The 18,691-nt window shown below is 40.7% G+C and overlaps 1 protein-coding gene across 2 annotated transcripts in view; it reads right to left on the bottom strand.

Annotated features, from left to right (window-relative positions):
* Positions 1-9,423, bottom strand: part of ANKRD46 (ankyrin repeat domain 46) — a 31,429-nt gene extending 22,006 nt beyond the window's left edge. The window contains exon 1 of one of the 2 annotated variants that reach the window (XM_057737321.1): positions 9,323-9,423. The gene's annotated coding sequence lies outside the window, so the exon portion shown is untranslated. The remainder of the gene's footprint in view (positions 1-9,322) is intronic. The other variant, XM_057737322.1, reaches the window with a different exon arrangement.
* Between the last annotated feature and the right edge of the window lie 9,268 nt (positions 9,424-18,691).

The raw sequence follows: 18,691 nt of genomic DNA on the forward strand, positions 1-18,691 counted from the left end.
CTTCCCTCTTAATCTAGGTAAGGTTGATGCTAGAAAAATAAAGTTAGGTGATCATAAGCTATAAACAGTGAAGGCAAAGATTTGAATCAAGAGATTTTTGCTCTGTGAATTTATCAAGAATGATTCTTTATGATAGGCACTGAGGACTACATATTAATCAAAAGATTTGTATCTTAGGTCCTAACTCTGCCATTTTCTAGGGTATGATCTTAAGCAGTCAGTCTCTAAGATCCTTGGTTTCCTCATTTTTAAAATTGGGATAACAATATCTGCCCTACCTACTTTACAGTGTTTTTCTGCAAAAGGACTTTGAAAACTATAATGCAATATAAAAGATGCTAGATTTTTTTGCTTAGTTTCCTAGTGATAGTTCCCCTTAAAGAAGTTCAGCTTGAATTAAGGGTAAAAGTATCTCCACATCTTGGTAACAACAGGTAAACAGATTTCTGCCCTGCAAGAGGCCAGGGGCAGTGACGGGAGCAACGAGTCTGGTCTGAAAGGGCAGAGTGAGCAGAGAAATCCAAAGAGACAGTAACAGTACCGTACACCGGCATGTGAGCACACCAGGCAGTTCTACACACAGTCCCATCTGGATATCTCGCCTTCACATCAGAATCACATCTAACATCCAACACTTCTCACACACCCCCCTCAACAAAAACACTTCCAAATTTCTGTCAGTGGTACAGAGTTTTTGTTGGGGATGTGTGTGTGTATCTGTGTGTGTGTGTGTGTGTGTGTGTATGTGTGCATACATATGACGCTGAGGTGAAGGCAAGATATCCAGATGGGACTCGAGTAAACCAGGCTTCTAATCACCATCCTTGACGCCTCCTTTTCTCCTGACACTGACAAAGTCCTGACAACTCTTCTTTCACTCTCAAATTTTTCCCTTTCCATTTACACTATTTCCACTCTTAATTTGGGTTCTAACAAACAACCTTATATGTGTTTTCCAATGCTTTCCTAATTGGTCTCTCAGTCTCGTTCTCTCCCCTATCGCCCTCATCCCAGTCAATCTACATTAGGCTGCCATGTTCATTTTCTCATCTTGGTGAATATATCTTCCAAGCTAAAAAAAAAACAAACTTTTTAGTGGTTCCCATGGTCCAAGAATGACCTTTTATCTAGCCTACTCCAATAAACCCCTAACCATTCTCCATTTATACCTTCATTCCTCTACAATTCATTTTCCACACGTAAAGTAAACTCTTTCAAAAGCACAAATCATTTCATGTCATCACACGGTTGTAGTTGACGGTTACTTTCCCTCAGCTCTATGAGGCTATCACTCCACTGCTTCCTGGCATCTATTATTGCTAGGAGACGTCTGCTTTAGTCTCATTGTTGTGTAAGAAAAGACTTTTTTCTTTTTCTTTATTTGGTTTAAAATTTTTCACTTTATCCTTAATGTTCTACAGCTTCATTGGGATCTATTTAGGAGGATTTACTTATCCTGTTTGCAATTCTGAGTGTATTTATAATCTAAGGACCATGTCTTTCTTGAATCCTGGAGAATTCTCATTTATTATCTCCTCAAATATTGCTTTTCACCCATATCTTCCTATTAGATACATGTTGGAAACTCAATTTATGCTTTTCTTAAAAAAAAAAAACAAACCCAAAACTTGTCTATGCTACACTGTAGGTACAGCTCTCAGCACTACCTTCTAATTCACTTATCCTCTCTGGCTGGATTGAGTCTAAAAGTTTATCACATATTAAAAAAAAAACCTCAACTACTATACTTTTCATTTCTAAGAGTTCTAATTTTGTCTTCATATCAATCTGCTCTTGTTGCTTTTTGTTTCATAATTTACTGTTCATTTTTAATAAATGCAAGTCCTTTTTCTACTTGAGCATAAGAACAATTAAAAGTGTTTGTTGGAGCAACAAAGATACTGTATAGCAGAGGGAATTATAGCCATTATCTTGTAATAACCTATACAGAAGTATAATCGGCAAAAATACTGAATCACTATGCTATACGCCTGAAACTAACACAAAATTTTAAAGCAACTATACTCAATTAAAAAAAAGAAAAAAAACTTTGTTGGATGGTTTCCTAAAATTATTTACATCAGGATTGAATTTGTGTTCCAATGCTAACATTGTTGGATGGACTTTTCTTTGCACTGAATCATTTTTCATTCATTTTGGAATTTTTGCTGCAAGCTTATTTTGGGAGAATGGTTTGTTTGTTTTTGCTCTGCATTCCTCCTCCCCTATGCTTACTTCTCCACACAGTTGCCTCCAGCTGGCCACCTGACAATGAAGTTCAGAACCAGGTCTTATAAAGGTATAAGTCTTATATAATTGGCCAAAACTATTTTTCATTCCCTTGGAGGCCCAGTGCCACCACAGTGGACACAACTGGTTGCCTGTCATTTCTACCTTTTTCTGTCCATAAGTATCCAACACTATTAATCTTGGTTGTCTGTATGTATGTTTTAAAGGGCTCAGCTCGGACTTTAAGCCATGTAACATATTACACTTGTCTAGCTATAGTGGTTTATTTAGAAGTAGACATATCCCAGTCCAATAAGAGCCTTTACTTGGAAGGCTAAAAGTGATATATTCTTTTTTTCTGATAATATGGTGTAAACATGACATTTAAAATTGCTTTAGTCATTTTGATACATATTTCAGAAGGGACAGAGAGAGAGAGAGAGAAAGAGAGACAGAGACAGGGAGGGAAGGGAAGCACACAGGGTATGGCAGACAGAGAAACAGAGCAAAGCCTTGATTAAACCTCACGGGAAGCTCATACTAACTCTGGACTTTTCAAATACAGGCATCAATAAAGTCCCTCTTTTATCGACAGTTTAAATTAGGTTTTCTGTTACTTAGAATCAAATATTTAAACGACACAGAACCTAAAGTAGTCATTACCACTTGATTCCTAATGCTATATGCTTCTGCCACTGCTTTCTAAGCAGGAAAAAAAATATTGCTTGTGTTACGCTTCAGCAAAAGACAAAGGTCAAAGGAAGGGTGGGGTGTAATGATATCTAACTCTCTTCAAGAAGGAGTTGAATTAAGGTCTAAATCTCATATTTAAATGAAACAAGTAGCACAGCAGGTTGGAAGTAACTGAAAGCTGGGTAAATTCTAGGAGCTCAGCAAGGAGGTAACTTAAAGAACAAGTTGAACTGGATACTCTGAATAAATGAGATAAGAGTAAGATCACTGCAGGGAAAACTCTTACAGACAATACCAGTGTTTGTTTTCTTTTTAAGAAAAACAACCAACAGGCAAAACATAGCCCCAAACAGGGAAGTGGCAGAAAGAGATTTACATGAAAGAAGCAGTGCCATTTGACTCTTGGAAAAAACTGATATTGGGACTAAAAATGCCACCGAAGTTTGAATGCCTAGATAAACTGTTCTGACAATGTCACACTCAGGACATTAAAAAAAAAAAAAAAAATTAACTTAGGCTAAAGGAAAAAAGACACCATAATGCAATAAGAGAATATACAGGTTTTTTGACTAGTTTTAATATACTTAGTTTAAAAAGTAAAACACAGCAGAGTACCTAATCTCAAAAACACCCAATGCTGAAAAGATAGCTAAATAAACCATTTGTGTTCCCGCACTTGTTTCTGACTGACTTGGCACCATCCCTAAATAACAATGTGCACATATCTTTTAATTGACTATGTTCAGAAATTTGTTAAAGGTGGTACTTACTGGATAGCTTACTGAATACACAGAAGTATTAGTATTTCGTTGGCTTATGAGTGTTTATGGCCACATGACCAAGGGCTAGGGACAAAAAAATCATCTATTTTTTATCAACTGGGTGTATGTCTACTGTCCATTGAACATATTTTAGTCTTAGAATTGTTTTATTTCTCTAATAATTACTGGCAAGTCAGAAGTTAAGGTTTCTAAAGACTGCAGTGAACAAAGAGGTCTAGAAAAACTGAACAGCACTAAAAAAAAAGGAAAAGTTTTTCTTCAAATTCTATACTTCTTCAAGTTCTATACTTCTGAGTATATATCTAAAGGAAATGAAATTTTATCTTGAAGAGGTACCTGCACGTTCACTGCAGCATTATTCACAATAGCCAAAGTATGGAAACAACCTGTGTCCACTGACAGATGAATGGATAAAGAAAATGTGGTATACATACACAATGGGATATTTTTCAGCCATTTAAAAAAAAAAAAAAGGAAACCCTATCATCTGTGACAACATGAATGAACCTGGAGGACACCATGCTAAGTGAAGTAAGTCAGACACAGAAAGACAAATACTGAGTGATCTCACTTATATGTGGAACCTAAAAAAGTCAAACTCATAGAACCAGAGAGTAGAACAGTGGTTGCCAGGGGCTGAGGGAGGCGGAAATGGGAAGATGTTGGTCAAAGGGTACAAACCTTCAGTTATAAGATTAGTAAGTTCTGAAGAGCTAATGTTCAGCATGGTGATTACAGTTAATAATACTGTATTGTATACTTAAAATTTGCTGAGCAAAAAAAAAAATTTGCTGAGCAGATCTTAAGTGTTCTCGATACACACACACACACAGGTTAGCTATATGAGGTGATGGATGTATTAATTAACTGGATTGGGATAATCACAATGTATGAGAATATTAAGTCATCACACTGTACGCCTTTAAAAAATCACACTGCATAAACACTACATACAATTTTTATTTGTCAATAATATTCAATGAAGCTGGAAAAAAGGAAATGGGAACAAACATCTACTTAATTTGGAAATTAGCTATTCCTTTGTTACTGATTTTATTTATATATTATTATACATACTTATATACAAAGTTTAAGCTGATCATTCTTATGTCTGTATGCTGGTTTGGAACAAAAGGATTTTATTACAAAGATATAAACCATAACTCAAGTTCTAATAATACCGAAAATAATTTTAAATAGGTAAATCTTTTTCAAACAACATAATACAATCCTTTACAGAACGCCCACACAAGATCCAATTCTCTACTTTCCTTGTAAGAAATCTAGAAAAAGTCTTTAATAGAATGTTATGGAACAAATTTGGTAGAACAAATTCAATAGTATAGTGATAATCTTAAAAGTTCTTCCATTTTTAAAGGATGAATAACAAAAGAAATTAAACATAGAGTTAATGAAAAATTCTGCACCATAAGAGAAGAGGTTCATTAGCTCTACACAGAGATAAGCAAACCACCGAAGACTATTTACTAGGGGAAAAAAAAAAAACTGGATTACGAATATTAAAAAAAATTAAGAACTAAGGGTCTGGGTAAAAAAAAGTACAATATAGAAATTGGGATAAAAAGGACTATGAAGTAGGTAAAAACATAAAAGAAAATTTAAAATCCAAATTGTAAACAGTAAGGAACAGAGCAAACGTTACAGAAAATCAAATCAGTGATGCAAAGGCCTAACAAGAAGTTTTGCAAAAGAAAGTTAAAAAGGACATGTGAAATGACTATGACAACTAGAGAGCAGAGCCAACCCCTGAAAAGCTGCCAGAGGAAAAAACAAAAACAAAATAAAAGACAAAGTTAAGAAAGTACTTCCCTCAACTTAAAAAAAAAAAAAGATTTCCATCTGTAGACTGAAGGATGCATCATCTTCTAGATAAAATTAATGGATTACAAAAAAAAAAATCAGTAGATATAACCCTAAACTTCAAATATTATAGCATTTCCAATGCTATGGAAAAGGCACATAACAAGACCATGGAAAGAGCTTACATCCATAGTAAAGATGGTGTAATTCTGGTATACACTGTATACCTTGTAGATTACTTTGTATTTGGGTAATAATTTACTGAGGGCAGAAACAAGAACCTAAACACACGCCTTTAAATAAAAAGATAGCATATTCAAAATAAATCCTGGTTCTCAATTTTTTGTGCATGTATTTTGTTTCAAATGCACAGTTTGGTGACTTCCCTGGTGGCCCAGTGGTTAAGAATCAGCCTGCCAATGCAGGGCACACGGGTTAGATCCCAGGTCAGGGAAGATCCCACATGCCTTGGAGCAACTAAGCCCGTGGCCACAACTATTGAAGCCCACACACCTAGAGCCCACGCTCTGCAACAACAGAAGCCACAGCAATGAGAAGCTCACACACCACAACAAAGAGTAGTCCCTGCTCGCCACAACTAGAGAAAGCCCACTTGCAGCAACAAAGACCCAATGCAGTAAAAAAAAAAAAAAGTGCTGTTAAATGCACAGTTTGCAGCACCACTAAGTTAATTTTAACTTAAGGCAAGAACAAAGGTAAGTGACAAAGGAATACCATCCCCCAAAGTGCTTTTATGAGCTCTGACATGAGTTATGTAAAAAGGGCGAGCTTCACTGTGTATTGGCTTTGGAGGTTAATAATGCATTACCATCATCAGTAGTAGTAGTACAGTTATTTTATTTCCACCAGTCATTGATGAAACAATCCAAGTCTAACTGCTAAGCAGGTGAAGCTGGAAATAAAATTATTTACTATGGAGATGACTACAGTGCTTTCAAACAATTTATACATGAAAAATCTATAGCTAACCTCTTCTAAAGAGTTGTGCATACTTAGAAACTCCAATCCCTCTCCCTCATTCTCTCTTTAAACCACACCAATTGGATTTTCTCCCCACTCTTCTTAAAACGCTCTTGCACTGTCACCAATGACCTTCATGTTGCTAAGTCCAAAGCTCATTTCACAGTCATCTTACTTGTCAAATCAAAGGCTTCTCTTTCTCAGTCTCCTTTGTGATTCCAACCTCTGAACATGGAAGGTCCCAGAGCTCAACCCTCACTTCTTTAGACCACATCTCATGGCTTTAAATACTATTTGCTAATAATTCCCAAATTTCTGTTTTGAGTCAGGACTTTTCCACTGAACTCCATCCGCATATAACCCCACCTCAACTGGCCTCTCAAACCTGACATGTCTAAAACTGAACTCAATTCCGGCTCCACCCACCTCCCCATCTCTCTCCATCCTCAAGTCTTCCCCACGTCAATAAAGAGCAACTCCATCCTTCCAGTAGCTCAGGCCAAAGGCCTTGCAGTCATTCTTCACTCTTTTATTCTCACACTCCACATCCAATCCATCAGCAAATCCTGTCAGCCATACCCAGAATATGACCACTTCTTACTACTCTATTGCCACCACCTGGTCTTAAACCCGATCACCTCTCATTCGGATACTGACCCAACTTCCTAACGGGGCTCCCTGCTTCCATCCTTGCTGCTACCATCCGTTCTAAACACAGGCACCAGAGTGATCCTTTACACCCATTAAGTCAGATCCCCTCATTCCTCTGCTTAAAGCCTTCCATCCACCTCCCTCCTCACTCAGAGAAAAGGCCATAGTCTTTACCAGGACCAGTTAGTTCTCACACCCACCTCGCCCTCCTTCCTCTGCTTGAACCCACTGGCCTCCCTGCTTGTCCTTCAACAAGCCTGGCAGTTTCTGGGCCTGTGCCCTCGCTTGGTGCACTCAACCTTTACGCAGGTGCACAGCTGTCCCTGACTCCTTCAGGTTTTGCTCAAAAGCCTTCTCCATGAAGCTGTTTCTTATTTCAAAACTGCTTCTGCTCCTTCTCTGGAATTCCTTATCCCCCTTCACCGCTTTATTTTTCTTCTCAGCAAGTGTTACCACCTGCCTGGATATATTTTAATTTTTAAAAAGTATTTTATTTACTGTCCCCATCCCTACCTTCCTCCAGGGGAATGTTAGCTCCAGGAGGACCAGAATTCTGTTTTGTTCCTCTCACATCCTCCGTGCTTAGAACAGTGCTTGGCCCTGGGAGGTACTCAGTGTACATTTGCTGTGGGAATGCTGAATATGCAAACTCTTAAGTCCTGATAAGGCTAAGTGATTTAGGACACTACAGCATCTAACTTCTTTCCACAAAGGGAAATACCATTTCCCTTCTGACACTGACAGCAACTGGAAATTTTTTCTCTTCCATACAGTAACACAATTTGCTCTAAATAACATGCCCCAAACCTCTTAACTCCTCTTTTCTTCAGTCTTTCAAATGCCTTTTCTACATCCTCTAAAATATTAACTTACTGTCATTAAAAACTCCTTCATTTCCCTTCAACACTACTGTACATAATATTGCAAAGGCAAAGTGAACTCACTAAAAATGGTATCAAAATACAAACAACAAAAAAAAGTAATGAAGCTCATTAACAACTAAATAAACCCAACTCCACTTCAAATCAAATTGGATCAGAGTGGTGAGGGAGTCTATGCTTAGCTTGATTATCACTATACTCCTTATTGAGCAAACATTTTTCTCATTAAACTGCTTTTAAACTAAAAAGGAGTTGGTACAGGACTTTTGCATTTAGCCATGAAAATTAAACCTGAGAGAAATCAGTTCAAGCTACAAGTCAAATTAATAAACAAACAAGTCTTCTGGAACATGTCTGGATCGGTAACAAGCAGGAACGCTGGAGTAAGAGAGAGATGAGGTTCAAATCCCAGCTCATCCTTTACTAGCTGTCTGACCTCGGACAAGTAAATTTAGACTATGTTCCTCAGTTTCCTTATCTGTAAAATGGAAACGGTACCTCTTACGGTTGCCACGAGGGTTAAATAAAGGTACTAGGTTTTACAGCACCCAGCACAATGCCATCTAGTAAGCGCTGAAGAGAGCTTTTACTATGTAATTCCCACACCACTGCTAGCCCAGCTCTCTAAGCTAGGAGCTCCCTGGTACCGCCGTCATTTTTTAAAGAGTGAGAAGCGTTACTGTCCAACGGTATACACACAGGACCTCGTTATGTCCTGTAACCAATCCCCAACACGGTGGACCGTTTTAATGAATCAACGCCTCCTCCTCGCGGCAGAGCACCGTCCTGGAAGACAACCTGCTTCCCGCACTGCATGGTAATAAGAGGCCACGCTGTCTTTTAAGCGGGGCACCTGGGGCCGTGTGCCGCCGCGACGGCCCACTCACACCTCAGCAGCTCCTGTTCACGCCTGGACCGCGAGTTCCCAGCAAACGGTCACGCACGGTCTGTGCCAACGCCGGGACACGGCGCGCCTTCCTCGGCCTGACGCCGAGAGGCCGGCCGGCGGCCCCCGACTCGGGCCTCGGACCGCGCGAAGCCCCGCGAGCACGCCCGAGCCGCCCCGCCCGCGCGGCCTCTGCCCACACAGCCCCCGGCACCTGCGCAGGCCCTCCCAGCTATCGCGAGCGCCGCAGACTCGCGAGGGAGACGCCCGTCCCGCCACCCCCGGTCTGGTTCCCCGCGGCCAGGCCCCGGGCCGGGGCTTTCCAGCGCTTCGAGGCCGGGGGGAGAGGTGTCAGTGGCTTCCGCCCGGAGGCCGCCCGCGGGCCGAGGCCCCGGTACCTTCGAGTCGGCCAAGCAGCTGCGACAGGGGCAGCACCTTCCCAGCGGCGGCTGAGGCGGAGGCTGCGGCGGAGGCTGCGGCGGAGGCTGCGGCGGAGGCTGCGGCGGCAGGCGGAGGGGAGGGGCTGGACACTGGGACGAGCGGGGGGGCCCCAGCTGGCCAGAGCGGCCTCACTGCGCCGCGGCTGGTGCTCCCCCTGGAGGCGGGCGGTCCGCACGGCGGCTCGGCCAGCTCTGAATCAGAAACTCGAGTGATTTGGGTCTGAGCTAGGCAAAGTACCAAAACTGTGGCGGGGGAGAAGACAAAGACAACCGAAAGAGGTTTCATTGATCGGAGTCCAGAAGCATTTTGCACTTTTCACGGCTTTTTCTAAAGAAACATCCCACCCCTCAGCTAAGTGAAGGCTTTAAAGGCAAGGACAATTTTACCAAGAGCTATAGGCTTCAATTAATAGTTGCTGGCCGAATTTAGGTAAGTCTTCTCTGTAACCCAAATTGATGTATTAGTAATAGCAACTAACGCCTGGCTGCTCTAATTCTAAAATATGACCCTGAGCTTTTTTCAGAAAGGGTTTGAATACTTCCGTCCCACTTTTTAGGATTCCTGGAGAAATGCAACGTGTCCAACCAAAGCTAAAAAGGTGGTAGGCTGTGGGAAGTTCATTTACTGGAAACTTTTTTTTTAGACTTCCCTGCGCAGTGATCCTCCCTCCCCCGAATTCTAGCATCCTTGCCCAGCCAAGCCACTGGGGGTGGGGGTGGGGGTGGGGGGGTGTCTCTTGTCCATCCATTCAATGGCTATTACTTAGTCAAACAGTTTGTTCCTGGAGAGGTCATGTAACTGTTTAGGATTTTTGTCAAATTTGAGAAAACCTCTATCAAATCTCTTTCACATAAGAATAAGATTTAAGGCATTTCGCATTTTCTTGTGCAGTGACTACTCATAAATATTAAATACTCTTTGAATTGATGACATTTATTAACCAGTTTGTCATTGATGTCCTCCTTAAGGTTGTGTGTTGAGTTTATAATATCTTCATTGATCCCTGTAAGTTGTGTCAAATCAGCAATTTCAACCTTCTCCCAGTGTGTTCATAGGATTCCCTCCTTTTCACTAATTGGTTTCTTTTTTTTTTTTTTTTTACTAATTGGTTTCTTAAACAATCCAAGAGCCTATTCATTTCTTCTATTAAAATGAATCTCTCTATCCTCATGAACTACTGCTTTTGTTTGATCTGAAAAAATGTAGAGATCATTAAGTGTAAGCAGTGCTGCATTGCTTCTGGAGGCTCTGAGAATCCATTTCCTTGTCTTCTCCTGCTTCTAGAGGCCACCTACAGTCCTTGGCTCATGGCCCTTTTCTCCATAGTCAAAATCAGCAGTCTAGCATCTTTTCACCTCTCTGACCTCTGCTTCCAACCTCTCATGTTCTCTAACTTTGACTGCCTGCCTCTTTATAAGGACCCTTGGATTATGATGGGCACATCAGGATAATCCACAATAGTCCCTCCATTTCAAGGTCTTCAATTTTAATCACATCTGCAAAGTCCTCTTTACTGTACCAGTTAACATAGTCACAGATTCTGGGGATTAGGACATGGACCCTTTTGGGGGAATGTTATTCAGCCCACCACAAGGGCCCTGATGCTTAAACTCCATTTCCTTCAGGTGAATCTACCATTTCTTCCTCATTACCAAAATCTATTTGGTCCTGAGTTCTGATTGTGAGAGTTCCAGCAGGGAGGAATACCAGTAATTATAACTGGGATAAGTGTTATGAAGGAAAAGAGGAGAGATGTTGTATGAAGGCAAACAGTCCAGGACCTAATTTAGATGGAAGGGCAGCAATGCCTTTGAATAAGTGATATTTAACTAAGATGCAAAGGATGAGGAATTAATTACACACTAAATGGGGAGAGTGTTTCAGACAGAGGGGACAGTATGTGTGGCCTGGGAATGACGATGTCAGAAGGTCGGTGTGGCTGAATTGTGTCCCTACCATCAAATCCTCAGCACCACCACAATGAGTGGCACACAGTTGGTACTCAAGAATATCAGCTTAGCAGTTCTTAGCCCTGGCAGCACGTTACAGTCACTACCTTAAAAATACCAACACCCTAGCCGAGACCCAGTCAGAATTGTTTGGAAGTGTGGCCCAACATCCACCGTTTTTAAAGCTGCTCAGAGAATTCTAATGTGCAGTCAGGGTTAAGAGCCACTGTGTCAGATACAACCACAGGAGTAAAGAATGAAAGAATGACAAAATATTTGCTTGGAGTAGGATTTTCTCTTAGGAGGTTTTCTTCTGTTTAAAGAAAAGAAAGGTTTTGGCCATCTTGATTATACATTCCTATTCAGTCTTAGAAAATGCAGGAAAGGCTTTCAGAAACATTGTTAAAATAAATAAGCTACAAGTATATATTGTACAACGCAGGGAATATAGCCCATATTTGCTAAATAACATTTATAATGTAAATGGAGTATAACCTTTAAAATTTGTGAATCACTGTGTTGTACGTCTGTAACATATAATATTGTACATCAATTATATCAATTTTTTTAAAAGTAGAAAAAATCACTTTGTAATAGAATGCTTATCAGAAGAGACTCAGAGTGATCTAGCAACCATCCCAGTGTAACCCGTTGTCTCTGTAGAAAAGAGATGTGTTGGAATGTAGAGGTGTTTAAAAAATACATTATATCTACAAAAGACAGGGCATTTCTTAATTTTGAGCTCTATTTCCCAGAAGGCATTCCAGTCTTTTGTAGTACTAACAAATGACCATGAGAGGGAGACATGCTCCCAGAAAGCGTGGCTTCCCCCAGTCTCCAGTCTACACCAGGCTAACAACAGTCTGGTGTTTTTAACTCTGGGCGGTCTCAAGGGGTAACCAAAGAGTGAGCAAGTCACAGGGTTAGAGGTAGGTAGCTTAAATTTATCTGTGCTAGAGTTCAGTTCATTTCAGTTGCCCAACAGCGTAAACATTTAAATCACCAGGAAAAAAAAAAAAGAAAAAAAGAAACGTGTATGTGTGTCAGGTATTGTATTTGCAAAACTAAGGAAAAAAATTGAAACCTGGGAGGATGTTTTCCTTTAGCAGCCAGCACAATTAGAAATGAAGTATCAAGCAAATCTTTCAGAAAGGGATCTCTGGTCTTTTAATTGCAAAGTAAACATCTTAGGTCTCCTTGAATTTCTGGAGTTAACTAAGATAACAAACAACTAGACCCCTTGGGAAGAAGAAAAGAGCTTGGCTACTTGCTGAAAACCCAATTTGTTATTTTTCTTTGCATTCACCCACACATGGCAGAACCACACAGGTTTTCACATATACATTAGATGAAATAATGTATGTGATGGGAATGTATTGAGTACCTAGCCCCAATTAACCTTCCCTTCCAAAAGTAAAGTAACTGATCTTTAGCAAGGGAATACCTTTTGCAAAGGTTTAAGCAAACGCATTGCTCTGCAGAGACTTTAAATGTGGCTGGTGAGATGTGGGTTCAGTCAGGGAGGCAGAATGGCTGTGTGATGGGTTAATGGATTTATTGTAGGCATTCTGTCTCACATAGCTGGGGTAGGAGTCCAGAAAGTGAGGGTTTGGAAGGAGATGTTGGAGGCTCAGATAAAAAGTTACAAACTAGTCTGCCTGAGGATTCTGGGAAGCCAAGCAGGGCTTGGGGCCCACTGAAGTGGGACCATGCAGGGGATCTTAGGACCTGCTCTCCCTGTGCAGCCAGCTACTGCTCTGTGAGTACCCCCCGCCAAGCATCTGGTGGTGGGCCTGCACTCTGCTGGTCAGCAAGGCCAGAAGGCAAGAAGAAGAGCTGGATATGGAGTGGAGGGGGACAAGGACAAGGCAGAAGCTGCCAGGAACTTGCCTTTCCATGTCACTGTGTCTGATTGTGAAAAGACTGTCAGAAGGGAACAGCCACTGCCTTGCTCTGTCTCCCAATTGTCCTGGAAAGTCCTCTTTGTGCTAATTTTAAACTGGAACCATACAGGAAAGGGGACACTGGGAAACATAGTTCCCACTTTAACCAAGGTGACAAACAAAAAACAGCACACATATAGGCTCTTACAACTGATTTTGCAGATGAGAAAACTAAGGGACGTATAGTTAGGTAAATCACCTAAACTCACATTACTACCTCGAAGCAGAAGCAAGCTCAGAATTCAAGTCAGAGGGGTAATCTTCCACTCCACTATCATGCCTTTCATCCTTCGTGGTACTTAAACACTCTAAAGTAGTTCAAGAAAATGGTATAAAAATTTCATGCATCACTCCTGAGTTCTCTTACTAGGAGTCTTTGAGTAGCCTGTGTACCACCACTAGGCATAAATCAGACTATCTTGCCTAGACTGTCTCTGGGCATCTGGGTTACAGGGGCTTTTTGATGAGAAGTTATGCCTGTGATGACCAGATTTCAAAATCATTGAGTAATGAGATATGAGCTATTAGGCATGTGATGGATCATCTTACTTGGGGTGTTAGGATTATGTGAGAACTTGGATTCCCAATCACCTAAGAAATGACTGTCCAAAGAGCACTGTTGCATATCATAGAAAACATCAATAAAAACTCTCCAAAGTGCCTAAGAAATTATGTCCACATGTTTGATCATTTCCTTTATACTTCAAAATAAGCACCAGAAACTCATAGTCAATAGGTTTGTGAATTTTCTCAGAAACGGGCAAGGAAATGCGAAAGGATAACATGGGAAAGTCCAGACTGGCTTTGCCCTTTTTCTATTCCTTTCTGGCCCTGGGTTTCTTTTCTAACCCTTTAATATTCACACTCTTTAGAGACCACACTTGTTCAGGGTTTGTTACATTTCAGCAAAGAAAAGCTAAGGGCTCATACGGATCCCCAAAGGCTCTGAGATGTCTTCTTGGTCCAAATTATGAGCAGTTTAGAAGATCCCAGCAACCTGTGCTGTTAAAACATCCGCTTCCGCCCTAGAGTGATGCTTAGCTCACCCCAGGTGTCAGAAAAATAAGTTTGAATGTAAATCTCGCCCAGCGTGAGATTTACACTCAAACTGAACTGAAATTTTAGGCTGAGAGGGATCTTAACTCTTAGTCTCAAAATGAATTCCTGGTGATCAAACAGAAGCAAAGCACATCTCCTTCTTAGTCTTGAAATATATTCCAGGAAGTGGACTTTATCAGAACTGGCCTCAGTTCCACTCTCTTCCTCTCAAAACACCGATCCTGTGGTTTCATTTTCACCTTCACAAAATTGTGATGCCACAGACAAGATAAAGTCTGATGCGATTCTTCTCCGACAGTTATTTTCTGCAAATACGACTGGACTAAAGCATCTTTTGACCTTACACTTTTGACTAACAAGAAAGGAAACTTCTGACATTTTTATGGGGATAAAAAAGGTGGATGTCATGCAAATTGCTCTTGGCCCACGCATTTGTTTTAAGGCAAATAGAATGATAAAAGACTTACAAATGATTTTTTTTTTTAAAACCCCAAAAATGTATTTTACATGTCTATCTTCCAGTCTCACAAGGTACATAAAAAAAAACAAAAACAAATGGAGTTAGTTACTTTTTGTGTTTGTTTTTGTTCTGTCAATCATCTAGCAGGATTTTATTTTAAAGTCCCAGGTAAGGGAGTTTGCCAGGACAGTAAGGTTTTAGGATTTTTCTTCAGTGAATTCACTAAGATTTCAGCCTGTCTTCATTGTAATCCCCAGACTGCATGTCACCTATTTTAATTTTGACAAATGAAAAGGAAAAAGAGGAGATGAGGTAAGACAAAAGGGGAAAAAAGAACATCTAAGACACAAACAACCCATAGTTAATTGCAAAAGACTAATACTTATGTACATAATGGATATAAATTCAGTTACCTGTAAGCATATTGGGTTTAACCACTGTGGTACAGGTTCAGTCAATATGTGAAAATAAACTCTGATGTACAGTCTTCCTATTTCCTTCCTTAACATGGTGCTATACAAGTGATGGGAGTGGAATTGCTTTCCGTCTGAGCATAAGGAGGTGTACTTATTGGCCTAGTGCTTCTGGAAAGCATGCAGCTCCACCAGCTCTTGTGAAGCAGAATCCGGGAATCAGCTCTACAATTAATTGATTCTTGAATAAAACTCCTCTACAAGTTGTTGACTTTTGCAACATGTATGTTTAATAACTGTCATTTCACTTGTCTTACTCATCATTTTTGTTGTGACCTTCCCTTGATTGGGACCCACAAGTAGCAGATTTACATCATCTCTTCCTCTGCTCACTAGACCCCATTCCAAAGGATTGGAGCTCCTCAGAAATTCTGCAGGAACCAGTTTCTAGTGAGAATAAGAGCACGCATGTGCACAGCAAAGCCAGCTCATACTTTTTCAGCCTGCTGCTCCAAGGGCCTCCACCCCAGACAACTGCCGTACCACAGACCCCATCAAATATGTGCTCATGTGGACAGTTGGAAAACCCATTAGAAAGTACAGCCAATTCTGTGTTCCCACATTTCCGGGAGAGAAACCACATTTGGTGCAAGAGCAGTGCAAAATCACTAGGGTCAGTGCCTTTAAATCAACTGAATGTCTAACCTCTTCCAAGATATTACATAAGCAAAGCCCATATGGTTAGGTAAAGACTCTGCCCTACAAAAAGTACATGGGCTAGGGCTAGACCAAAGACCCAAGCCTGCTATGTAATTTTTCTATAGCTCTATCTGTTTTTTCTTATTTGGATAATTGTTATACAGATGATTTACTTTTTAAGAATACTAACAAATAGCTATTACAGAGCAACTTATAAGTATAATTATAGCTCAATAAAGTGGGGGTAAGTACAATTCCAAGGCTTAAAAGCCATCTTATAAGGGATTATTAGTTTGCCATACTTTTTCTAAGTTAACACGTCTTATTTTGGGGTGATATGAGCCAGCAAAATGTACTTTTTCTGGACTTTTTCTCCCGGGATCACTGATGGCAGGATTGAGAGCTTCCTCATGAAGGACAAGATCAATTTCTACTCCATCTTCTACCTGAGTCCACATGGGCCCCTCCCTCAGCCTGCCTGGTGGACCACTGTCCATACTCTGCAGGAGGAGGGATGACCAAAAAGCATCTGGAGAAGTAGTTGCCTCCACTGTGGCGTTTTCTTTCGTTCTGTATTTTAGGATTATTTTGGCCATTGTTTTCCCACTGAGGCTCATAACCTACTTGGTTTTCCACAAATTAAGATCCCTTAGCTTTTCTTAAATTCACTCTGAGGGGGAACTTAAGGTAATTTCTAATTTACATATTTAACATAAAATTTTCTCCTTGATTGTGCACATGGGAAGGTGTGCAAGCCTTAAGCTCACCACACATTGGTGGCTTTGGCAAGCAGGTCAGCTCTTCAGACAAAGCCCACGTGTGCTTCCCTCTGTGGGACCCAAAGGGGCTCAGACCTCAGGGCCTAACCACAATTTAATCAGTTCTGTCCTTGTTTCTTATAATCATTTTAATGAAATTTTCAAACCCAAGTGAGTTTGCCTATGGGCAGAGTACTTGTGCCAGTTATTTTAGGAGTTTGGGCAGCAGTAGAAACAAATATGCATGTCTAGACGTGGAGAGAAGTGATATTGGTGAACGTAGATGTATCAGGAGAAAATCTGGCTGAGTGGGGACCATTTTCGCAGGTATGTGAGGAGTGAATCTATAGATTAAAGCATATGCTAATTTGCAAAGCCACGTCACACGCCTTAGGTGTTACTTGAAGGAATTAGCAGTTGCCTACCTTCATAACTCACGCTCTGGATGATGTCTTCTCCCCTGCTGGATGGCTGTGCCGTTGGGAAGGGCCTGCCCCGGCAACACCACCTGAAGAGGGAAGGCATCACCCCCAGCAGAGACCAGGTCTTACTCACCATCTCCTATTGGAGCCTGCAGCAGGGCAGGCCAGTCTGGCAGTTGGAGTTTAGGCTTTTTTCTCAACGATGAAGTGCTTTGATTCACAAGTGATTCAAACTCCCAACTCCTTCTAGATAAAGATAGGCCCAGTAACCCCCAAAGAGGCTAATAGCCCCTTCTTCTCTTGCATAAACACTGAGGAATTTTGTTTTCTACTGTCTCAGTTTCTTTATTCTTCATGGTATTTACTGTGGAATGCACTTCATTACTTGTATTTTTCTTCTCTTATTTTGATATTGATGGTGATCTCAATGTCTTGAAAAAAAACTTTAAAAAAAAATGTGTTTATTTATTGGCTGCATTGGGTCTTCATTGCTGCACGTGGGCTTTCTCTAGTTGTGGCCAGCCGGGGCTACTCTTTGTTGTGGTGCGTGGGCTTCTCTTGTAGCGGAGCATGGGCTCTAAGTGTGCGGGCTTCAGTAGTTGCAGCACACAGGCACAGTCTCAGTAGTTGTGCTACACGGGCTTAGGTGCTCCACGGCACGTGGGATCTTCCTATGTCCCCTGCACTGGCAGGCAGATTCTTAACTACTGCGCCACCAGGGAATTCCCGAAAAAAAAAAAAACTATTAAATTCAATGCTTCTGTTTTTGTCATCTTCAAATAGGGATAAATTGCTTTACTTACATTATAGGGATGCTGTAGTCCTGTATGCATATATACTGATCCCTCTTCCCTCTTATCTCCTAATCACTACCTTAATCTCAAACTTCGCTAGCACAGAGAGGGTTTGCTTATCCTTTTTTAAACACTGTACTCACTCTCCCAGCAGTGTCTATCCTTTCCTTTTACATGTGTGCCCCCATTTCTGCCTCTACTTGACTTTACTCTTTCTTCAAAGGCCCTCTTCCCCTCAGGCCTTCCTGACCTCTCCACCCCACCCTTGCCCCCGTCACTTCCTATGACACATAGGTCCACACTACACATTGGACACCTCCTCCATGCTGTCTTGGATTACTCACAATTATATATCTTTGCAACATATTAAATGGGTAACATCCAACTATTTTTGACCTGCAAAACAGCAGTTACATATGGTTCAATCTAATATATGCATTTTCTCACCCCAAATACAAATTCTCTTTGCATTCCTAGGGTCTTCAATAGATCCTTACAAAGTGTTGGCATTTTGTATTAAAAAGAAATAGACTTTGACTATTCTTGAATTGGCAAAATAGAGGAGAAGCTTCTATTTTAATCTGAAAATGCATCCTAGCCCATTAATATACTCACTGTGGCTGATTTGGGATGTTTATGATTCCCCCTTGCATAAATGTCCCACTATAGCCTAAAATATAAATACAAAACTTTATGACTCATGAAAAAAAAAAAACTTTATGGTGCTAGAAGTTATGGTTAGAGACATTGCTTTATAAATATTGTAGGGCCTTAATAAATTCCACACTTCAAAAAATCATTCACAGAATTTTCATCAATAAATTCTATG

Source organism: Hippopotamus amphibius, chromosome 5 (genome assembly GCF_030028045.1).
Source record: "Hippopotamus amphibius kiboko isolate mHipAmp2 chromosome 5, mHipAmp2.hap2, whole genome shotgun sequence".
NCBI lineage: Eukaryota > Metazoa > Chordata > Mammalia > Artiodactyla > Hippopotamidae > Hippopotamus > Hippopotamus amphibius.